Source organism: Rhinatrema bivittatum, chromosome 14, assembly GCF_901001135.1.
Source record: "Rhinatrema bivittatum chromosome 14, aRhiBiv1.1, whole genome shotgun sequence".
Lineage (NCBI taxonomy): Eukaryota > Metazoa > Chordata > Amphibia > Gymnophiona > Rhinatrematidae > Rhinatrema > Rhinatrema bivittatum.
In genome coordinates this window covers 45,764,842-45,789,784 of record NC_042628.1, presented here as the reverse complement: position 1 = coordinate 45,789,784, position 24,943 = coordinate 45,764,842, and the positions used below count along the sequence as shown (strand labels likewise).

The 24,943-nt window shown below is 46.1% G+C and overlaps 2 protein-coding genes across 6 annotated transcripts in view; one reads left to right on the top strand and one right to left on the bottom strand.

Annotated features, from left to right (window-relative positions):
• The window catches only part of VASN (vasorin), a 50,597-nt gene extending 26,398 nt beyond the window's left edge, over positions 1-24,199 (bottom strand). The window contains exons 1-2 of one of the 4 annotated variants that reach the window (XM_029576601.1): positions 24,113-24,177; positions 2,123-2,548 (exon numbers count right to left, since the gene is read on the bottom strand). The gene's annotated coding sequence lies outside the window, so the exon portion shown is untranslated. Of the gene's footprint in view, positions 1-2,122; positions 2,549-16,158; positions 16,178-24,112 lie in introns of those variants that run through there. The other 3 variants (XM_029576606.1, XM_029576600.1, XM_029576604.1) reach the window with 3 other exon arrangements.
• The window catches only part of LOC115075806 (mitochondrial import inner membrane translocase subunit TIM16-like), a 497,551-nt gene that overhangs the window by 321,458 nt on the left and 151,150 nt on the right, over positions 1-24,943 (top strand). The gene's annotated exons all lie outside the window — the stretch shown is intronic.

Genomic DNA, 24,943 nt, shown 5'->3' with positions numbered 1-24,943 from the left:
TCCTGGATGAGCAGCGCCCGTTTGGGAGAAGCTGATGCTGTTTGCATCAGGCATGGGATGCGAGCCCATCCGGTTCCTCAGCATGCTGCAGCTTCTGGCCCCAAGATTTTTATAAAACAGGATAGGGGAAGAGAAAAGGAAGTGTTTACTTTACATAACCTTCCCCTATCAATGGAATGGCTAAGGTGGTTCATTTGGGGTTTTTTATTTTATTTATTTATTTATATATATATATATAACTGGGGCTGAGCACTTGCTCATCCTCAGCAGACACTCGTGGCGTGTCCTGTGGCTCTGCCTCTGGAGCAGCAGTAAGCCACAGTCTCTAGTGCAAGAATCCTAAGCTCGCTGTTGCAAGGACTTAGCCACAGCTTGGGAGCAGATGAGTATATTGGAAAAAATAAATATATATTAAGACCTTTGAACATGCCTCCTCCTTCCACAGAGAAGGACACGGCTCAAAAGTTTTCTGCTTGGGAATGTAGCAGAAAGTATAGCTGGCTCCCACATCCCCGTCTTTCCCCAAAATAGTCTTCAGATTAAACAAAATCCCAAACCAGGGCTGGAAAAAAAAAAATCGCAGGAGCTAGGTCACCTATGGTCCTGAAATTTAGAAAAACAAAGAGAGGGCCCAGCAGAGCAACAAAAATGTTAAGTCAGAAATGCAGTAAGGACATTTAATTTCTTCTCTGGCAAAATCTTTGCTGGTGTGTAGGTATTCTAAATATATTTTCCCTCTGACAAATTATAAACCTCCAAACTCCCAAACTTGGGTTCTTATAATTGCAGGTTAGATGGGCAGGCACAGGCTCTGCAACCTTTGTTTACACGCTATGTTTGCACACCATGGGCAGCTTGGAAGTGTGCGCATCCCGATATGGGCAGCATGTCTAGTGTCTGGATGTGCCATGTGTATGTACAGTTCTCTCTCTAGCTGATGAAAGTCGTGTTATTTGCTAATAAAGGACAGGATGAAGAGGTATTACACCTTTGGCAGTTCCTACTCTTTTCCAGTTATGAGCCACTCAGGCACTGACATATCCAGACCCCCAACCCCCCCCCCCCCCCCCCATCACAAGAGCTCCTAGCTCTGATTCCGCAGGCGGGAAGTCACGGCTCAGGTTTCCTACTTGCAGGGCAGTCAAGCACTTTGATTTGTAAGATGAATCCTGTTCTGTTCTGCTCCCCCCAATCGCTGAGACTCCTCACACAGATCTGCCCAGCAGTTACTGCTCAGTGAAAAAACAAAAACTGAATACTAAGCTCTGGATAGTTTGACTATATATTTATTGAATGGATGTTTTATTATGCTAGATCTTTTTTTGTTTGTTATTTTAAAATCAGTTATGCTGATCTTTGTATTTTTGCACATTGTATGCAGTGTGTTTTCTGTACCTCGCTTTGAGCTTCTAGTAAACAGAGTGAGTAACCAAAGTGCTGTACTTGGAATCAATAGGAGTCTGTTGCCTGCCTGTGTGTGAAGTCTGCAGAATGCACCCTCTAAATAAAGCAGGTTACAAGGACCACACAAAATATAGAAGAAAACAATGGCGCGGCACGAGGCTTGAACTCCAGGGCAGAGGCTAGTTCCTGTCCTCACAGCTCAAGTGAGCACAGTGAATGCACACAAGCAAACTACAAATCACATCAGGGTGACCTCCACACAGCTTATCCAGCCTGGCTGTCTCTAAGTCGGTGCTGGAAGGTTTGCAAAAAGACTGGTAATGGACACAAAAAGGGTCTGAATTATTGCAAGTCTGAAACTGGTGAGCAGTAGGGCAAGTCGTTTCAAACTTGTGTTAATTCAACATTTGTGTGTCTTAATATGCTGCTGCAAGTCATTCTGGTAGTGCTACAGAGAAACTGTACTGTGTGTAAGCCTTAGCCCCCGAATTAAAAAAAAACCTGGTATCAAGCCCTCCGGGAGACTGAATGCGATAGGTTAGCATCAGATCCAACACCCTTCAAAGCTCTCCGATGCCATGATGGGTCCTGGGCAGTAAGTGTAGGCAGGGCTCCCCAACAGCGCTGTGCATCCTGATCGATGCATTACTACATTTTTGGATACTGCAGTATTGTTTCAGCCTGGCTCTCTGTTCTTTAGTATCATCCCTTCCAGTACCTCTTCTGATCGCTGGCACCCAGGACCGCTTTTAGCAAAGCGTCACGAGCTGCTGGAAATCTGCAGGTCCCAGAATCTCCTTGGGGAAGGTTTTAGCACCTTGGGAGCTCAGGCATCCCAGGATGCCTTGCAGGCTTGTGTGTTCCTAGGCGAGGAGCTCTCAGCGTATCCCTGCAACCGTTGAGGAGTTAATGAAACCATCACGTAAGCAGCTGCTTCAAAGGTTAGGAGAGCTCAGGCAGCTTCTCAGAGGAGGTTAGAGGCCAGGAACAGAAAGGAATTAGTTGTCAGGCTTAATCTGTCAGGATTTGGATTGGAGATTTAATTACTTGCCTTTCCAAAATCAGAGCTCAAAGCAAGGTACAGTTGGTAGGTTCCTGCCCAAGAGGGTTTATAATCCATGGAGATACATTTTTAAAAGGATTTCTGCAAGTAAAAAACATGGGTTTTTGAAAATTGCTACTTTTCCACATGTAACTCCTTTGAAAATTCACCCAGTGGGTGACTGGGCTTTTGGAAATTGCTACGCGATACCAGAAAGATGCAGAATCTATGAGGAGAGACCAAAGTGAGAAGGAGAAAGAGGGGGGGAAATGACAGACATTCAGATACCTCAGGTAAAAATAACTTACTGTAAGCCTTCTGAGGACAGGGAAGTATCTACAGTGCCTGAATGTAATCTGCTTTGAAAGGTGGAATATAAATAACTCATAAGAGAGAGGAAAGCAAGTTCTAGAACGAGAGGGAGAAATTCAGGAGTTAGATCTGAAAAAAAATATATCTCTTCACAGAAAGGCTGTTGGATGCATGAAAGATCCTCCCAGCAGGGAAAACCGGTAAAGTGCAGAACCAATCGCAGGTGATCCTTGGTAGGGAAGAAGGGGTAAAGCTTGGGAAGGCAGAGCTGGCAAAAAAGTCTTTAGCTGCTGTCATTATGGGTGTGCAAGCAAAAAATGTGTATTTTGGATTTCAGGGTGTGTTTTTTTTTTTTTTTTGTGCTTGTCATTCTAGTTTAATTTTGGTTATTTAGAAGATTTTATATACCGATGAACGTTGGGAACATCTCATCGGTTTACATTAAACATTGCAGCTAAACGAGCTTTACAGTGAAACATGGTACAATTTTGTTTAGCACACATTAACTATTTAGTACCTGTAAAAACAAAAACAAAGCACATCCCTTGCTGTCATGGTGGACAAAATGGATGGGCCGATGATCTTCATCTGCCGTCATGTTCTGCATTGTCAAAACGGGGAAGGGTGCATGCTGCTGCTGCTCCTATCCTGAATGGCGATACTGCCACTTCTGGGATAACCAGCCCTATCCCAGCACCCAGACAGCCGCAAAGCTAAACGGCACAAGCCATCCACCCATGGCACTGATATTCTAGCTGTGCAGCCATGCAGACCCTCCACATTGTACAGGATGAGGGCGTGCCAAAGAACTGCGACAGAGCACCTCCCCGAAGTCCAATGGAAGACCTCAGCTAGTGAGGGGGGCCTGGGCACAGTCACCGTCCAGCCATCTGCTAAAATGTCCTGTTGCTTGGCACAGAAACTCAGTTTAGCACTGAAAGTTCTAGCATTAAATGACTTAACATTTTGTGGGGCAAGAAAAATCAGTAGGAAGAGCGATACCGTGTTAGAATGTAAATACTTCCTACTTGGTTAGTCTAGAGTTAGAGATAGGGACCAGAGGAATGCAAGCCTCCCCCATCCAATTCCCTCTCTGCACACATTTCAGAGAGGATTTGAATGGCGATGTGAGTTGGGGGATCAGAGCTGCCACCGATAGGCTTTAGCCTTGTGGTCTTCAGAGGGCTCTCTCTAAAAGAATAGCAGAAGTCCCATTGCCTGAAGAGCAGGGAGGAAATTAACCGCCCACTTTAGGATTTTGTGACCAGTGTGCCTGCACAGAGTTACACTGCCGCTCGGGGGATGGACCCCCTCCAGTCACCTGCGAGGAGCTCCCACCCAGTGGGGCTAGAGCCGGCCTAGCACGGTGTGCCCTCAGACCTGATCAGGTGTGCCATGGAAAAGTCACCACTGCCTGATGCTCTGATCCAGGCCAGCCTCTGAGCTTTGCTTTCAGTACTTTGTAGCAACAGAAGTTACCAGCAGTGCCTCTTAAACATGCAAGATCTCTTTACTGAGGGCATGACTAATCATTTATTTAATTTGATTTATTTGTTTTTATATACCGTTGTTCGATCTGGCATATCACAACAGTTTACAGTATAACATTAGGTCTAATAAGAGTTAGGCATCTTATTTTACATTGTAACTTTGTATCATCTGTAACGATATAACTTAGGATAATAGTAGTAATAATACAGGTCTCTTCTTCCTAACTACATTATTAGCCCTGGAGTGTGGTAATTAATGGGAAGCATGCAGGGCAAGGAGAGTCAGATGCCTTCTGGGTGGTGCACGTATTTCACAGCACCTGCTCATGTTCCCCATCCTTCGAGTCCTTCCAGTCTCTGTCATGCTCAGGCTAAGTGAGTATGCACCGAGCACTGGACGTGATTGGGAGCAGCAGCAGTAGAGGAGCGCTGGCAGCCACGTGTGAGTGGTCTGCCCACATCATTCCAGCTTCTCCCTTCTCCTGCACTTGTTTATAAAAAGGAACTGGCCCACTGTGATGAGTTCATGAGGGTCTCGACCCCATCTCTCCCTTTGTTTTAAAATTTGGAAGGGAGACTTTCAGTGCTTCCCTAGCTCTTCGTTTGGCTGTACGAGTTCACTGCATATCCACACTGCATGCTCCGTGGAGACTGGCGTGCCACACACCGTGTTAATGTAGGTGTGCCTTGGGCTTCAAAAAAGGTTAAGAAACACTAACCTCGCAGTTAGAGTAGGGGGCTAAGACCCAGTGAAGCCAGAGATTCAAGTCTTGCTTCTCTAGAAATCACTTGACCTCTCTGGCGCAGGAAAATACATTTTTCTGTATGGAAGGCGCCACCAACACTGATGTGTGGGTGCCGTTAATAACTGGGCGCCAACTGCACCCTTGAGGATGCCACCTCCGCCACGCCCCGCTAGGCTTATCTGTGGGTGCGGGGGGGGGGGGGGGAATCCCTTCTCCCCCAGTGGTTGTTGGCGATGGTACCAGCCATGTGCAGCGGCGTACTGGTGTGTCAAGGGGCGGCGCTAGTGAGGGCAACTCCCAGAATGGACGGGCACAGTGACTGCATTAGAATGCGCCCTGACGCCGGGGCACACGACTGGCGGGAAACGTAAAACCCGCCGTCTGCCCCTCGTTCGGCATGGCCCGTTTCCCCTCCTAATCCACCCTTTTTATTAGTTAGTATGAAGTGTTAACAAATCATGATGGTTCATTGTTAATCTGTTGCAGCGGCGGCCATAGAGTCCTGGAAGATTAATTTAACGCTGAGGGCTGTATACAAGGCAGGCAGGTGCCAGTAAGGATGAGGGGGGGCCTTGGAGCCACCAGTCGGCAATTGGCCATTGAGGACAGATGTCAGGCCTGAGGAGTAGGCCTTGTCAATTCAACAGCCTGGCACATTTGCAAGGGGCTCCAGCGGGGCCTGCTACATGGCGGCCTGACAGGGCCCCTCCGGTAGTGGCGCTATGCCACTGGACGGGGGCTCACAGGGAGCGTGATGCCCCTTCCGGTTCTGCTAGAGCAGAAGGTGCGGAGGTGTCGGCAACCTCCCCTGCGGTTAATGTTGGGATCTGGCGCCTAAATTAGACTCCCCTGTTAGGGTCCTCTAAATAAACGACCTCTGCCATTTTGCCTCCCAGTTATGGACGGAGGCTCTCATTGTGCCTGTGTAACGTGGGGGTGGCCAGCCTGGCTGGGTGGGATAGAACCCAGGGTGTCGGGGGTGCCCGGTTATTGAATGTAACTCACCTTGAGCTCAGATTTGGAGAGACAAATTAAAATACTGCTGCAGCTATCAATACAGTAGCTGACATTTGATGTTGTACAACAGTTTGTTTTTTTTTCTTGTGACATTTCTTTTTAAAATGAACAGAATTTTTTGTAGATTGTGATATCAAACTAAAACAGAGAATTTAAAGATGGACACATGCTTTGAGACTCCATAGAAAGAATACTAGATCAGATCATTCACAATTTCATTTTTGGGTAATTCTTACATTGGTTCACAAAAAAAAACCAAAAAAAAACTGCCTGTAAAGCACAGACCCCTGGCCTGTGTCACACTATTCACATGCCAAATTGGACTTTCCTGTTAGGATCTGCTGGGCACTTCCAAGTGACTTGGACTGGCCACTGTCTGGAACAGGATGCAGGGCGATTGGTCTGACCCTGTACGGCATTCATGAGGGCTCCCTTCCCGCTCTGTGTTGTGACTGCTAACTGGAGAGTCCTTCAGTTCTTGCGTCAGCTGATAAAGTCCTGTTCTGTTTTATGGCAAGGCTGCCGGAGTCTTGACGAGGCTAATTCAGTCTTCCGCCACGCCAGAATTATTCTGTTGCTAGTCTATTTTTAGCCACTTTCCCCCTTAGCATACACACAACTGTTGGCTCTCTCCTTAGTGCTGCTGCCTTGAAAGGGGAGACCCCGGTCCTGGTGTGCTGGGTGATTCTAGGTATCACAGGCACAGTGCCTGGAAATCACCCCTGTACAGACTATGTTGGTCTTCTGCCTTAGAAATGGCTCGATCTTGGATGGGAGGCTCTACCCAGATTAGTGCCAGTCCTTCTGAATGTGTGGCATAATTGATCCGATGGCAGAGAACCATGTGCAGCTAAGTTCTCTTGTTCAGAAAAGGACATTAGCTCTTGAAATGAGTGTTTGTTGCCTGCATCTATCTGAGCAGCGCACTTATTCTAGTCCTGCCAAATTCTGCGCAGAAAATAGCAGAGGAGACCCCAGCATGCCGTGAACAGAGCACACGCTGGTCGCTGCAAAGATGAAGGCCCTGCTGAGAGTGAGTATGTGTAGAGAGATGTGTGTGAGTGAGAGGGGATGGGGTGCCAGAGACAGTGAGCATATATGAGGAGATTGTGAAGGGGTGTGTGTATGCAAGAGAGGGAGCCTGTATGAGGGGCAGAACTGAGAATGGGGTCAAACTGTCTGGGAGTGGTGATAGTGGAAGGGATTGAGCCTAGATGTGGAGGGGGGAAGATATTGGCAGGTGGAGGAATTGGGGCCTGAGAGGGCAAAGTGGCCAGAGGAGTAGGGAGTGCGAGTGGAAGGGACACTTACAGTGAATTTCTAGGGAAATTGTGCAAAATATTAAATTCTACATCTTTAATACATTTTCTGTATTAATTTAAAATGTAATTAAACAGTCATGTAACTTGTGTTATTTTGACTAATATAAAGTTTGCAGAATTTTACATTTTTGTGCGCAGAATTTCCCCAGGAGTTTATAAAGCTCAGGCCCTAGATGCATGGTCTACCAAGTGTGGGTCATGCTGGAGCACCAGATGCACAGTGCAAGGAGCATGTATGTGTGAACATGTCAGAATGTCCAGTTCTTCTTGTGTAGAGCAATGTGCATGTGGTTGTAACGGTCATTATGCTGATTTTTGTATAATAAGGTACATTCTGCGTAAGAGATGGGTTTTTTTCTCTCACCAGTAGGGAACTAGACAAAAGAATGGAGGTCATCTAGTGACCACAGGCACCAGTCCAGGGTAGGGCAGCTTTAAAAATGGTCAGTGATGTGTTCTGGCCTCCCCAGGATTTCAGCTCAGCTGAACTGGTCTGTTTCCATATAGGAAAGGAAGAGAAACAGATTCTAAGTGACGGGGTGTCACTGGGGCAGAAGTTTGAAGGAAATTGGATGAATCATTCAAGAGTTTTTGGGGCGAGACCGAAAAAACATGGCCCTATAAGATTGTTCCTGTAGAGAATTAAGCAAGAAAAGAGCCTAGTCCTCGAAGAGTGAAAAGAAAATGCAAGAAAGATAAATGATCCAACATCTAGTGTCTTAATTCTTGCACGTAACCAGTTAGACCTGGCAGAATTTTAGATGATTTGCTGTTTTATTGTGCTTTTAGGTTTTATATTCAGATGTGTGTTGCTTTGATTTTATTGTATATTTCCCTTGCTTTGAGCTTGTGGAAAAGAATATTACAGATGGAATATACATTAGATGTTTTAATTAAATTCTGAGCCAGGAATGTTCTAGTGAGGTGTTGTCATGTAGAAGGACTCGTTAGAGCTGGTGACAGTATCATGAGGTATGCCTGAATTTCATGTTTCTTGGGTGTGGTGAGGTATGCAGGGCTAGTTACAGAATTCTAAACACATTCAGTCTTTGAATGTGGCCCGAGTTATGGTCGGCATGATATGCAGATATACTGTTTCCGTGAACAGGATCAAAGTAGCGCCGGCACTGGTATGAGAGGATTGTGGCTGCTTCCCCGAGACTTCCTCTCCCTACAGTAAGAATGCTCGGGGCCGGCTCGCTTCTGCCGCTGGGAGTTTCAGTCTCTGGGCCTTCCGGGGCCCCCTTGCTTAAGGGTCTGTCTCCAAAGCAGGCCTCTCAGGATATGCAAGGGCCACAGTGATGGGGGATCCCATTATTAGCAAAGTTTGGGCCCCCCTTGGGTAGATGGGCGGCTCGGCCCCATGGCCTCCTCTGTCAGCTCACCCATCTGGTGGGGGCCCGAGGTTGTTGCTTCTTTTGCTGGCGTCAGAGTGCAATGGCAGGGGGTGCAGGGTTGGGGAGGCTGCCAGGACTGCAAGGCAGGGAATGGAATGCTTTCATTCCATTCTGACTGGTGCCAGGGGCAATCCAGCTGCAGCCAACCCACATAAAAAAAACCAACCCTCTTCATCTGCTGCTTTTAGTGAAAGAGGGCAAGACAGGTTTTTTTTTTTTTTTAGAGCTTTTGAGGGGCCCACTCATTGCACACAGGCTGATGGATGGCTACCAGCCCGTGACCACTTTTGCAGACTTGTGCCAGCTTTGAACAGCTGACCAGGAAGTAAAAAGACTGTCCCAGAAATATTAGGAGCAAACAAGCGTGCTGTGAGCAGATTCTAGAAGCAGCAGAGCAGGGGTGGGGCAGATGTTGACAAACAGCACAGCAGTTCACCTCCGGACTCCTAAATGTACAAGCAGGGCGGGAGAAGGAGATCTGAGCCCTTCCTGTTTCCTCAGACATACCATAAGGATGGGGGGGATGGAGGAGCATATTCATTTTTCTTGGCTGTTCTAATAGCAATGGGTCAGTTGAAGTAAAGTGACTTTAGTGGCTCAATATGTCCAGGCTATTCTGGGAACAAAACTGGTATCGGAGCTATTCTCCCCTTTGGGCTGCCAGCTGCAATCTAGGGCTACTGTTCCCAACTCATCACCGTTCTCTTCCTAGCCTGTCGGTGGGCATCCTCCACTTCAGAAGCAAAAAGCAAGATGGGAGCAGAGTGAAGGGCTTGGGAGTTGCCTGTGCTTGCAGCACTCGCTCCAGAACTCATTGCTGCCCTCTGATAATGCGCTGTTCACCCATTACCCCCTTTAGAGAGAGCTTCCTTCTCTCCAGCCTCTTGGGGACATGGAAGACTATTTTCAGAGCAAGAATAATGGGAGGAAAAAAAGAAGCTTACTAGCATGGTTTATCATTGTCTGGGAGATCGACCTATCATCACTATTTTATCATTTCTAAAGCACTACCAGACCTTTATTTACAATCTGCTTTTTCAGGGGACTTCAAAGTGGATTACATTCAGGTCTTGTATAGGCATTTCCCTGACCCCAGGGGGGATCACAATCTAACTGGGAGCTGCATCAAGCCGCGATAGTGCTCTAATGCACGTTAAACAGCGTATATCGTGCAATAGACACGGTACTTTGCATGGCCCTGCCAGACACCCTCCCCTGTTACAATGAGCTGTTTTGCATGCATGGATAATGCTAATCCAGACCCATGTTCATATCTTGAGGCCGACCGAGAAAGTGGCCAGCCGTGATATAACACTCCTGAGGATTTGTTAAATGTAACAGAGCCCTGTTACATTTAGAGGGCCATGCAAAATCAACACATGTGTGGCAAAAAAGACGCGGGGGCCTAGGTCCAATCCCTGGCCCTTCCTGCTATAATGTGATAGGAGCAAGGTCAGGTCAGTGCCATTTTGAAAAATGGTGCCGACTGAGCCCGGGGCGAGGAAGCACCCCAGGCCCATTGCTGGAGCCACAACTGCTTTCTAAAGGTTTGGGGGTGCTGGTCATGATTTTTAATACTTTGGGGGATGGGGCACAATACCCCCCAATGATTGGGGTGGGTGGTTCCACATAATCAGTTTTTTTTTTAAATATTTGGGAGATGGAGGGCAGTATACATACCCCCAATGATTTTGGGGGTATAGTGGGGGGGGGGGGAGAGGACTATCACTGCCATATCTTGTTATACAGTTGGCCCTTTAAGGCAATGCTGGTCTCCTGAGGTTGGGGCCGCCATCGCACCTAAAGGGCCGCTAGCCGCATTGTTTGGCCACGATTCAAGAAGTGTCATATAGCCATCATGTTTTTTCAGGGGAGGGATCCCCTATCATGGTGACACTCCCCTTACTGCCCCTTGATAGTGGGAACCTTCTGCAAGAACCCACCATTGTGGCTGTATGGCTCTAGGCCTGAGGCAGTGGAGGTTGATGTGACCTACATAAGGTCACAAGAAGTGTTACCAGGATTTGAATCCTGGCTCCCCTCATTAGGCTGCTCCTCCACTCCACATATGCTGATATACATGAGACAGTCCCTTACAACCTATAGTCAAGACAAACAAGACTCTGCGGGAAGTGTATTTATTATACAGATGTGCTTAGGATTTAAAAGCAGCTTCAAAAATTTGAATTTTTAAATTAGATTTGAATACGATGAGAGGGGGAGGATGATGCACCGACTCAGGAAGTCTGTTCCAGACATATGGCACAGAAAGGTGGAAGTGTGGAGTCGGATGTTGATGGTGAGGGAGAAGACCACAGATAAGTGCGACTTGCTCAATGAGCAGAGTTCACGAGGGAAGGTGTGAGGAGGGAAAAGAAGACAGGGAATGAGAAGCTGCAGAGTGAATGCATTTATAGGCGAGTACGAGAAGCTTCTGCTGAAAGTGGACGTGGACTGGGAGCCAGTGTAGCGACTTGAGAAGAGGGGGTTACATGGTCATAGTGACGCTGAAAGAAGATGAGCTGTGCAGCTGAATTTCAAACAGATTGCAGTGGAGAAAGATGGTTCAGTGGGAGGCCGGTGAAGACCAAGTCTCAGTAGGGTAAGTGAGAGATGAGAGCTTTGGTAGCATGATCAGGAAGGCACAGAGGAAGGTCAGACACTTTAGCAGTGGCTTGGGAAGTGCCTAGAGAAGAAGAGAGACATTAAAGGCTGAGGAAACTGGAAGGATGAGCGAACCATCCACAGAGACAGAAAACAAGAAGTTCTGTCTTGGCCATATAAAGTCTAAGGTGGTGACATTTCTGGAGTAGAGAGGAGGATCGGGGGGGGGGGGAGAAATCCAGCATAAAAGTGGACCTGAAAGCCATGGGAGAACAGAGCACAGAAGGAAGCGAGAAGAGGGCCTAGGACAGAGCCTTCGGGCAACACTGAAGCACAACGGGAAAGGTAAGAAGGAAATCAAGATAACGTGGAGTCCCAAAATAGAGTACAGTGTGTACTACCCTCGCTCTCCCAGTCAGCACTCCTCTCAACTCTGAACCAGCCGGTGCCAGGCTGCCGAGGACAATCCTATCTAGGTGGGAAAGGGAATTTCTGGGCAGTGCTGCCAACTTCAATATAAACTGCAGGCCAGCCAATCCCACAGCGCTTAAGGATGGGTCCCAAGAGGGTACCAGCACTCTCTACATCAGAGAGTCTCCCATTGTGCAGAAACCGGATCCGGGTATGGCCTGCCCTAGGAATTTAATGAGAAGGGTTAATCGATCCTCCTTTAGGTGCCGATGTAAGAAGGTGTGCGCTAGGCTGTACACGTCCGTGCACGGTTCTGTGCACAGTTCTACTGCCAATGTAGCAAGAAGTTTTATGCACAAAGAATTAAAAAATGTGCTCGCAGATTAGCACGCCTCCATGCAAATCCCACGATAATTAAGGCATTAGCCACTACTCCCCAATACACAGAGAGCTGCTGTGGCCTCGCTTATGTTTCCTTAATGCTGGAGATTTGACTTGTGTCAGAGGGGAGTAAAGTTTCTGGGGCTGGTGTTAGACTATGGAACTGAACCTGGAGTTTTTGGTGTTTGGGTCCTGTACTTGGCATTGACATGCATAAAAATAGTGTGTTGTATGCACCACTTTTGAGCCTACAGGTGCTGCAGATTCATGTTGAGTGTGATCTGTGCATGCTATTCATTTTTGGCACATTTTAGCTCTCTGCACTTTAACCCTCCTACTGCATTTGCATACCATTGGTTTACTGCAATCGAAGTTTGAGTTTTGTTGGCGTTTTTTTTTTTTTTTAGTGCTGGAGCAAAGACGTTCAGTGCCCAGGCTTATATTACATTGGAGCCTTAAAGTGCAATGCTCAGTTCAGGCTGGTTCTCTTCTGCCCGGGACATCAGAGAGAGAGACTTATAAAGCACTGTCTGAAGATGTCGCAAGCTGGAAAGGAACTGGCCATTTTCCTGGCATGGGTCCTGCACCATCCATTCCCCTCAATGTGGTTTTAAGAGGGAGGAGGAGAGGGGGTGCTTCAAACCAGCAAGGGAAAAAAAAAAAAAAAAGCTTCTTTATTTCATTTGGCAGCTAAGATTATTAAGACCTTGTCTTTGTTCTTTGTTTCATTCCTGCAGTGACATTAGTGTTTAAGGATTTTTTAAGTAGTCTTCCTCATTCTCAAATTATGAATGTAAGGGAATCCAGGAGCTGCTGTGCTGAACAGAGGGCAGTGCAGGCACTACACTGGTTCCTGTAGAGTAGGAATACTGGACTCTGAAAGATTTTTAAACCCAAGGAACAGGAATGTACTCTTATGCCTTTTATTCCAAAAAGTGTGAAGATACTAGGAGAGAAAAAAAAAAAAGATCTTGGAAGAAAAAAATCCTAAGGACACCAGGAAATAGATTCTTCTAAATGATCACCTTGCCTAATTAGTATTTGTGCTCTTTGGCTGGAGAAGGTGTAAAACTGGTCCCTGTCAGACTGAAGATAAAGGGAAGCATTCAGAACAGCAGCAGAAATTCATAGATCCACAGCACCGAGGCTGGGAGACCATCGTGCAGCCCGTTAACCATTCAGCAGGCAAGGCTGGAGACAAAAAAAAAATAAAGCACCAGGACCTGGCGCCTTCCCCCAAGCCTGGGCAGAGGAAGTGAGGGAAGGGAGAGCCCAAAAAAAGTGGCAAAACAGAAAAGAAGTAAAGCTGTAATGACTAAATATTTCCCCCCCTGTCTGAAAGACTTGGCTGGCATTTAAGTTGTAAAAACCTGCGCTCGTCGTCAGGTTCCTCATGCACGGTGCTCTGCCGCTGATTCCAGCATCCTTGCGCTGAAGGTGTCAGCAGATCGCTCATGGGCTAGGAGTGGGAGGAAGAGGTACACTGAAGGGGTAAGGATGTGGAGAGCGGATGGGAGGAGTTGTGAGATGGAGGTCAGAGGTCTGGTTTGCCTTATATCCCATCTTATTCAGGATAAGACGTTTTGACAGCTGGAAGAGCAGCACTACAGACAATGCTACAAATTCCAGTCAAGCTGTTACTTGCCCCTACTGACAGGCCACGGAATCCCAAAAGAAACTTCACCTCTTCCTAGCAAAATAGCGGCTCAGGGATTGCATTCCGTGCTGGGCAGCTGCGACTAAGTGGTTTTTAATTAACCACTCAGCATGCTCACTGGCTTTACCCTTAGAGAAGCTAATTTCACTTTTCAATGTCAGTCTGGAATTTTTTTTATTTTTTTTTTTTTTGTAAAACTCCTGTTTAACCACAGAGCAGGTACAGCACAGGCAGCAGCAGTGCAAGCTTCCCTGCCCTGGGACCGAAGGCCCTTCAACCCACGGATTCTTTTTTTTAGCCTCAGCCACTGTATTTGGTGAAAGTCTGTCTGGCCCCAGGGCTGAGGTACAGTAACCAACCCTAATCAGCAAGTCAAGGCTGGCATAATGGGGCAACAAGATCTTTGGTATCCTAATCTTATGCTTGTGTATGATCTTAGTGATCCCTGAATTGGTTAAGCTTTTGGATAGAGGTTTGCGCCGTTTTGGTATAAATAGGAGGTCAGAATCCCAGAGTGCACTGGAATGATGGATACTCCTTTAATGTTAGAGTATTAGGGAACTTCAGTAGGACAGCCCAATTGCATTGCTTCATTTATAAGTCTCAGTTTAAAAAAAAGTGAACTTAAGTTTCATGCCTCTGCTTGATTTTCCGTTTCATTTTCATTTGGCTGTAGTGCAGCAATAACATCTGCAAATGAAAGCAACGGGAGCGTTGCTCAGCCAGGCCCAGATGATCTGCCTCAGAGTATCTGTACTTTTAATTTGCATCTCTTTTCGACTGCAGACCTCTTGTCATCTCATTCTGTGTAACCTGACGCGTCTTGCATCGAAAGGGACCCGCGTTACACAGAAATAGAATCGGATGGCAGGGCCATTCCAGTCTGCCCAGCAAGTTGTATATAGTGGCAACTGCCACTCCGTGCAGGTTTCTACAAGCCTTATGTTAAGGGTAGCAATATTTATAATCAAAACCAAGCAACTGTCAAACTCATAACAGAATTTCTGCTAGCAACGTTTTATACGGGGTGAGCAGCCTTCTTGATAATTCAAACAATTCTGCTTGAACGTAAGAACATAAGAACGTGCCATACTGGGTCAGACCAAGGGTCCATCAAGTCAGACATCCTGTTTCCAACAGAGGCCAAACTAGGCCATAAGAACCTGGCAAGTACCCCAAAACTAAGTCTATTCCATGTTACCGTTGCTAGTAATAGCAGTGGCTATTTTCTAAGTCAACTTAATTAATAGGCAATGGACTTCTCCTCCAAGAACTTATCCAGTCCTTTTTTAAACACAGCTACACTAACTGCACCAACCACATCCTCTGGCAACAAATTCCAGAGTTTAATTGTGCATTGAGTAAAGAAGAACTTTCTCTGATTAGTTTTAAATGTGCCACATGCTAACTTCGTGGAGTGCCCCCTAGTCGTCTTTCTGTTATCTGAAAGACTGCTGTGGAAGCAGTCCTGTGCTAAATAATGCTTTTTCCCAAATGTCTGCATATCAGCACTCCAAGCCATAAAAGTTGGGGCCCAGCTTTGGCGGTCATCTGAATCCAGTTCCCCCGCCAAAGCGGAGAGTGATATTGCAATTGCATCAAGGCTGCAAATGCGACAGTGTCTAGTAAATAATTGCTCTGTGCCACAACTTAGCCTTGTATTTGTGGTCTCAGTTGTGCAGCTTATGTTAAGGTTAGTGCCGCTCCGTGCAGGTTACCCCCAATCTGAAGTGTTACTCCTAAAGCTAATGTAGGTTACCCTATTTCTTCATTTCCAGCCTCTAGGGATCTGCCGTGCTTATCCCATGCCCTTCTGAATTCCATCACCGTTCTCGTCTTCACCACCTCTTCTGGCAGGTCATTCCAGGCCTCACGGTGAAGAAAGATTTCCTGATGTTGGGTTTTCACTCATCCCCCTTGGAGTTTCATTTCATGATCCCTAGTTCTACTATTTTCTTTCCAGTGGAAAAGATTTGAAGTTTGTGTGTCATTAAAGCCTTTCGGGTATCTGAAAGTCTGTATCAAAGCTCCCCTGCAGCTCCTGTCTTCCAGGGTATTTATTTCCTGGTACAATATCATAATCCTCAGTTGATCTTTGGCATTCCAAATTTACATATTTTTTTTATGCTGCATTATCCTGTATTCTGTGCTGGTGGAGGTGGAATAAGCGCATGCTGAGGACAGACAGAGGGCAATGCTAAGAACAGAGCTAACAGGGCAAATGAAAGAGGAGGGAGTAACTGGTGTAGGCTTAAGTATGGGAATGTAGGTAGTGATCCACCCAAGAGAGGAAGAGAACTGGGCAGACTGGGTGGGCTAATTGGCCTTTATCTGCCATCGTCTAAGACCTGTCTCTACCCATTGGATGTCATTACCTGCATGTGAGAGGACATCAGAGTCCATGCCAGGTGATTGTTCGGCCCAGCTTCCGGAGCCAGGGAGACCTGGGACAAGGGGCCCCGCAGAGTTGTCCAACTGATTGACTTCTTCCCCTCTTGCAGCTCTGCCTATCTTGCTAAGTCAATATAAGCAGACTCAAAGACAAACAGAATTAAGCACCTTTTTCATCCTCCCACTCTCAGAGCAGGAATTCTGGCCCTCTGCCCCAGCAGGGTAGCTCATTTTATTTTATTTATTTGTTTGGTTAGTTATTTTGTATATCATCGTTCCAAGTGAAGAGCACAACGGTTTATAAAAGTAATGAGCGTCCTTAGGTCATTACATTATGAGGTAACACATATTGGTAAAACACATTTTTGTAAAATACATATTTTGGTATGATTTACACATTGGGTCATATGAATCAAGATGATGTTCTTATACGTCTCATCCGAGGGTGGGGGAAGTAGGTTAGTAGGATAGGGATTCTGTTTAGTAAATTTACATGGCTGTAGGGGGTTGTCATCAGCTACATTTTTCTCCCCTTACTGGTTATTGCTTTTTGTTCTGGTTATTATTAACTCTGCATTCAGATAGAGTTTTAAGTTAAGCTATAAGTTCTTGTTGACCTAGGATTCTGAAAGAATTTAAGTTAGATTATAAGCGTTTTTAAAAAGCCAGGTTTTTAGTTCTGGTTTGAAGATAGCTAGAAAACAATGCCTTGTAGTAGCGGTCAGCCTTGTGGCTGGGTGAGAGGGGTACGACAGGCCCACCCCTGCCGTGGTGTTGAGTGGTGGGGGAGGTGGCAGGATGCTTGCTTGTAAGTGACCCTCTCGTCTGCGGGTACAGGAGGGAAGATTTCGGCATTGGGTAATGCATTCTGACCTTTGCCTGGCCAGCATCTCTCAGTTGCAGGTATGAAGAACAGTACTGTGTGTTTGTTTCGGTGGGGAGAGAGTTGTGGAAGAGCACGAGCTGTTTCTGTTTGTAACTGGCCGAGGTGTGCACTGGAGGACCGGATCAGATACACGAGGGCGACGAGAGAGTACCCATCATCAGCTCATTTAGGAACAAACCAGACCCCTCAAGCTCAGTCCAGTTAACCGTGTCCTCCCAGCCCCCCCCCCCCCCCCCCGCCTCCTTGCCATACTCTCTGGCAGTCTTTGATGCCACTAAATGTAGTTTCCATCTGACTTCAGCGTCCGGTTCCTGTAGTATGTGGGAAAGTCTTGCAGAGACCTTCCAAATGGCTTCCTCCTCCATACTTTGTGGTGATAGACTGGCTAAAGGTATAGGAGATGGCCTACTGATATTTCTAGATTTAGTGGGAACAGTTTAGAACAGCCCTTGTACTTCTAACGCATGTGACTACTTGTAGCACATATTTTGTAACTAATTTTCAAAGAGAAACTACCTGGGTGGCTTGGTTTTGGGGGGGTTTTGGACATTAGCTAGCAAACATGGAATACTTTCTTGCCAACAGGTCTTAGAACATCTGAGTAACTTGTCTTAGACAGACAGACCCAGCAGCAGTCACGTGGTGCTCATTTCTCCATTCCCTCCCTGTTTGCTGAGAGCACAACTTGTCCTGACAAGGTCAATCTCCAGCTGTGCCTGGAGTGGCAAAGGTCAGCCAGAGGCTTAATCCCGATCCATCACAGACCCAGACAGAATACCCCTGCCTCTCTCCGCTCCCTTCCTCATCTCTCCTCTCCTTCAGTCTCCAGCATCACATAAGCAGATATACACATGACTTTCCCTACCAGTACTTCTATTCCATGTCTACAGATGCACCTAGCCGCTAGTCCCTTGCATTAATGCAGGCATAAGCAGGATATTCCACTGACTTTTACATTTTATGGAGATCCAGTCTTCTTACTCTGGCACAAGCATGAGATTAATTCCTGTCATTTTACTGTGCTCTATGTATGGGTGAGAGTCCTCCCCAACGCAGCTAATTCTAAACAATCCTAGGTCGGGGGACGCTTGGTTATTCCATCCTGTAGCTAGTAAACACTAGAATTGTGCTTTCAATATAAAGTTTGGATGCTATTTTCTGAAGATATTTTCTGGCCATTTGACTTTATTTTAAAGCACACCTTTTTTTTTGGCTTAGCATAGACTTCCAGGGTGGGGTTTTTTTTTACCCTTATGTATTTTTGAAAAACAAACCCATTTGGAGGCACTACCCTATGAGAACTCCGGAAGATTTATGAACTAAAAAATGTTCTTGGTGGTCTCTGCCCTCTTCTTGAGGCCGTGCATGTGGCTGCTCAGATCCCCACCGAGCCTGGCGAGAGACATAAGGCAGCGCAGAGCACCAACACTGGTGCGCTTAGGAGGGAGCCGCATCCCGCAAACTAGAGAAAAACCTCAAGCAGCAAATCTGGCCTTTTCTGGTCCGAGGTCCTGCAGGTATTGCTTCCACTTGTGAGTAGTGTGGCTTTGAAGAAAAACGTGTAGCACCACCAGCCGTTCCAGGGATGCTCTGAAGACGCAGCATTCCTTTCCAGTGACTGGAGGCGCTGCTGGGCTGTCTGGTGTTTCTTTGCAGTAATATTTACTTTAGATAATTAAGGAGAGGGTGGGGAAAGGGATGAGGTGGAAGCAGTGCGCCAGGCATGAACCCGAAGGTGTCTGCAGGATCATGAATGTACTTCTGAACAATAACAGAGAGAGAGAGAGAGTAATGCAGGCCAGGTCAGGTGCTAAGGGACTGGCAGGCAGGGAAGCTCCCCAACAGAGGATACTTGGAAAAGAAAAAAAGAAAAGAAGTTAACCTGCTCTATTTTTCTGGTTTGGGCTTGACTGTTTTCTTGAATTGAAATTTGAAGTAATTGGGGTAGTGAAGTCACTAAGGCCAGGGCTTCCAGAACCGGTCCTGGGTGACCGCATAGCTAGTCGGATTTGCAGGATATCCAGAATAAGCATGCACACACCGGAGGCCCACTCCCACCTATTCACTGTGGAGATCCTGAAAACTTTACTAGCTGTGCTGTTACCAGCCCTGCTTTAAGGCTCATTAGTTTGTCTGACCTGGCACTTTATTCTTCTACTTGTGGACTCCCAAGCTTGATCAGAACTGGCTTTTTGGAGCTGCATGGTCTCTGGCTGGTTTCTTGAACCAACATAGGTCTCCCCCATCTGCTTGATGGCATTTCCGTGCAGACTGAGCGCACTACTTTACTGCTGACAGATCACAATGCTTCATTTTTCTGAACTGTTTTAGAAAGGGAACACAAGATTCCCTCCCCCCCCCCCCCCCGCAGCCTTCGGAGATCAGGGGGGAAGTGCGTCCAAGGCTGTACAGAAAGAAGTGAGAAATAGGTCTCACTATTAATCAGGAAGTACAGAGGGGGGTGGCAGGTACCTGGAAGGCAGCGTCTAGCTTTCTGGCGTGCAAGCAGGATCAGAGACTAGAGTTATACAGAAAGGTCCGTCACAGACTGCTGGCGGAGTTATATATTAACATCGTTCCGTTCCTGTATCTGACATTTTGTTTAGCAAATCTCAGCAGTCTCCAGCCATTCATTAACAAGGGAGGTGGGCGATAAATAAGCCCAGCGGGGCTGGTGGCATCAGCTGCGGATCCTGTCCTGCTCTGGCAGGGAGTAAGACCTGCATCTCTGGTGGACTTCTGTCTCCAGCGCACCCTGAGACAGCACAGTCTAATCTAGGTATGCATTTCTTGCACCTTGCATTCAGAGGTGCTGGGCATAGGGCTGTACGGTCGCTGTTTCACATACAAACACCAATTCAGGACTACATAAAATGATTACTACAATTTATACATGTACAAAGCTTAGCTATATTAGCATGGTGCCTTTTTTTTTTTTTTTTAACACTCTCAGTTTTGGGCGCATCAATGAATGATATTCTTGTTGCTCATATATTGAGATTTGATTGTTGTGAGAGGTTTGGGCTCCTTTGCATGGTTAGTATGGTGTTCTGATGGTGATCAGCATGGCGGCACCCTGATTTATTTGGATTCAGAATGATGGCCGTGGGGAAGGAAGAGCTTTCAGAAAGCCTTACTTACAGTTATCTCCTCAGGAATTAAATAAAATCCAGGGGTCCCTATTCAGCTGCAGTGCAGCTCAGCAAGTTAGCAGGATGTGTGTATCGGGCTAACTTAGCTGGGAGCAGCACCGCTATCTTAAGTTTATCCAGCTAACTTTAGGACAGCCCTGTGGCCTGACCCTATTTATTCAGCTAACTCCCAACTCTCCTGATCCACCCATTCTCTGCCCTTGAGTTATATGGCTAAAAACTTATCCAGATAAGTCATTTATCGGGCTTAATGGCGCCCACTAACCGTAGATGAACATTCAGCGGTGTCACTTCTCTGGATTAGTCTGATTTTTCCAGGTAAATTTTTTTTGAATATCAAGTTCCATGATTATAAAAGAGAGGAAATATCTATGAAAAAAATTTTGTATGACAGTTTTAAACTTTGGATAGAAGTAATGTGGCTGCTGTGTTAGTCCAATAAAAAAAAAAAAAAGTCATCTATACATTTTTGGTTCCATTGTTAACCTTTGTCACCATATTTATTAATCTCCTATGCTATGCAAAGACTACAGAAAGCACAGCTGGAGATGAAGGCACTATACTGGACACACCAGAGTTAGTATTCCTAGTAACTGTATGACAGAGTTTAGTCCTAATTCCAGTCCTTTGCCTAGTGAGTGACAGATACCCTTAGTATAACTTAGACTTCACAGTGAGACGGCAAGACATGTGGATGAGCAGACCAAGCTGCCTTTCTCCAAGACAGGACAATGACATGTGCCAGATTTGGACTGACTCATAGTAGTAGTATCAGGCTTAATGCATATAGAAACAGTGTTGGATCCATATAGCGCTGCACAAAATGTTTGCAGTACTCTGGAAGGCACATACAACAGCATCATATAGAACATTTATAGCCCGCATTGACCACTTAGTGTTGAATGAGATTTACAACTCTGTTAAACATACAACATTAAGCAACATGTTTATAGGGTCACAGTGATGACATACAGCAGGAGTACAAAATTAGTGTGGTGTTCTGACCATTAGCGTTATCCAGGTTAAGCTTCGGGATGCCACAAAATGTGGCATACCTGGACCGCAAGATATCCAGTCCTTAGCCACTAAACCTCTTACCAGGGAGAGTTGCATGGACAGAGCACAGACTGCCAGTATGTCTGGTAAAAGTTTATCCTAAACTATATATTTGTGACAATATTTTCACTCTATTTTTTTTTTTTTTATTGTTGCTGCTACTAATATGTACGTCTTATGGTCTTATGTGCCCGAGTGCTAACATTGTTACAGAAGCAGGCTGTTCAGAGATATTACACCACCATTGTATTCTGCAGGAACAGCCCCTTCTGAATGCTTAGAAAGGATTCAGTCACACAGACACTGACTGACTTTAGGTCACTCAGCCTGCCACACTGTAAGGCAGAGCTTTCCAAACTGTGTGTCGGGACACATTAGTGTGTCGCCTGCAGTGTGCAGGTGTGTCGCGCAAGCCTGGTCAACTCTGATGCGAGTTTGGGCTTTTTTTTTTTCTAGAGATTCACTTTTTTTTTTCAGTTTATGGGTTGCTTATTATTGGGTGATTTTTGCTGTCAATCGCGTTTTTTGGGGGGGCTTGGTGGGTGGAACGAGCCCAGCCATCCTTGCATTGGCTGCTGCTGCCGATGAGGCCTGGCCATGAAGAGTACTGACTGCAAGCAGCAGTGTCTGGTGATCATGGAAGGGAGTGAAGCACTTAACTGGCAACAATCAAAAAGACGAGGTACATGAGTGTGGGGGCCAGACATGTGCTGGGGGGAGAGAGATGAGTGAGTGGGGGGCAAACGTGCTGGGGGGACAGACATGTGCTTGAGGGGGAGAGCTATGAGTGTGTGGGGTACAGACATGTGCTGGGGGGGAGAGATATGAGTGTGTGGGGGCCAGACATGTGCTGGGGGGAGGAGAGAGATGAGTGTGTGGGGGACAGACAATTTGTTTTATTATTGTTTCTCATAAATTATAACAATAACATGAATCTTGGAATATATATTTTTAATATAAATTTAAGGTTTTCATGAGATAGGTTGTGTCGTGAAACATTTTATTTATGTATATATTTAAGGAAACATACATAAATTGTTGAAATATGTTTTGTTCGTTTAACCTTTAACCTCTGGTTTACTAGTAGACTGAATTACCGTGTCCCGAAATTATGTTTGTCTAAAAAGTGTGTCACCAACATGAAAAGTTTGGAAAGCTCTGCTGTAAGGGATGCAGTAGCCAAACATTGATGTCCTGTATACGTACCTACATATTTGAGGTTTTTGTCAGATCATGCCAGATTGCCCCTGTGCGGATAGACATGAGCATATAAAATATTTTAACTACAGCTCAAAGCTTTTTCTTCTTATGTAGATTTCATAGTACAAACTATAACTATGTGTATACATAATATGTGCTGTGCTGTTCTGCTGTTGACACTCAGTGTAATGTTTTGTGATAACAAAACTAGGATTCAGACCAGGGTATAGAAATGATTTTTGGCTTTGTTGCTGTTGTACTTGGTCAGGAGCTTCTCACTTACTCTATTTTTTGTAATGTGGGATATTTTTGCAGGAGTGGAAAATGTTTAGGAGCCAGGGGAAAGTTATTTTCCTATAACTAATGTTTTTTACATTACTCATGTTGTGGTCTCTTTGCTTCCCTCTCTCCAGCATGTCGTTAGCCTGGCTAGGCTGCAGTGGTAGTGGCACCTTCTGCCATCGGTGGCCCTGCAGCAGGAAGCATCAGGTGACATGCATCGGGTGGCCAGGCCTCCAGGAATTTTCCGCTTCTATATTTGTTATGTGTGTATTTGTGGACTTTAAGTGTAATTTTGCTTTTGAGGGTAAATGAAGGAGCTCTCTCATTTTGCAGTGGCATGACCCTAGAAAGGTGAGTGTGGTAGATAACCCTTGCCTTAGGCTGCAACACATCTTTCTCTTAGCAGAGTGAGACTTGTTTGCATGAAGAATAGGTAAGTGCATGAGTGTCTGTATATAATAATTTGGGGAGGAGAACTTCAAGCTCACTCAAAACGAGTGCCACCCAGTATTAAACCCTAGCCTTTTAGTTAAGTCAGCACAGTAGTAAGTCCTCTACCCAGGGGCCCAGGGACTGGGGTTAATTCTAGAACCTGGTGTGCACCCACCCTAGGGCTGCGCAGCAGGGGTCACTGTTGAGTGATGCTAGGACTCCCTCTGTGCAGGCAGACACACGAATAAAATAAAACTTTTTAATTTATAAAAACACACTAAATCCAGGCAGGACTTTGGAGTACTTTGCAGTTAGTATAAGAAATCTATTATGCCACTAGTGTACACAGCACCATCCCATGGTAAAGTGAAATTTATTAATATGGAAAGAGAGTGAGTGAGTAAGGCAACTCGCACAGACACAGCTCATTGCAGCCACAACATTGTCATCAGAGTACAGCTGGGTAAACCCAGACAGGGAGATGGCAGAGGCAGCACTGGAAGAAAAGTAGAAATAAAGCGGCTTGCAACAAAACGAGGGTATCAAAGAAGCTACTATTTGGAGCAGGACTAGAAGCCAGCAGTTTAACTCGCACCTCTGACTCTTTCAGAGCCCGCTTCTGTGTCCGGACATCATCTTTGCATAATTTCCCACTGATCCAATCCAGAGAAATCTGTGCACACACATTTGTGGATGCGTTGGCAGGAGGGGGAGAGAGGCTCACAGTATTTGTTTTAGAAGAAAACTGTATTTGCATTCACTCAAGCTGCTGAAGTTGCCTCCAAGATACAGTAAAATACAAACCCAAGATTCTCTGAAGGACCTAACAGCCGTAGTTGCACCAAGTAATAAAGTAGAAAGCAGTCCCTGCCTTGATGCTCCCCTGACCGCCGCCCGCAAAAGAAAACGTGCAAAGAGAGTGAGACTCACCGAGCCGGTGGAGCGAGAAGGCTTCCCTGCGTCCGCAGCACTCAAGCAGCTCCGTCTCTCCGCGAAACAGCTTTCAGAGCGACCCGGGCTGGCCCGAGTCTTTAAGGCGAGGGGGCGGGGCCACGGCCCTTCCAACAGGCTCGCGGGCCTTTGATTGGAGCTTTGGCGTTCCTGGGCTTTTACTGGGGAGAGGTGTGAGGAAACTGGAGGAAAAGTGGATTCCGATGACCTTAACCCTATCCTGGCAAGGTAGAGCCAGTCCTCCAGGCTGTGGTACAGACTTTCCGTGACGTTTTTCAAATCGGGCCGTGTTACACTGAGGTGTGGCTGTACATAAAAACAGAGAAGATGCCCGCAGAAAATGACCATTTGTGCCATCCAGTCTGCTGATTTCTACCTGCCTGCTGAGCTGGTAGATCTGTCTTGCTCTTATAGAGGCTGTATACACAATGTGTTCTATAAACCACAGAGAAGTCACATTTTATTAGCCACTCAGTTATTGTACATAATAATATTCTGTACCTGCGATGATATTTGATAAGCCAGAAAGTGCTATAGCAAGGAAGCCTGGGAGAGTTATAGCTCAATGTCATGGTTTTGCAAACTGGACCTCAAAGCACCTCACACCTACAACAATCAGTGTTCTTTATATCAAACTGCAGAAAGGTAAACAGATGCCCAAGATCACAGGAAAACTGGTGGCAGAACTGGGACCTGAAGTGACGTACTGGGAAGTAATGTGACTTGTCCAAGGTCATCTTAGCACCAACCTGTAGTGCCAGTCTGCACCTCCTCCTGCATTTAGAGCATGGTAGCACTATGTATTCCTCT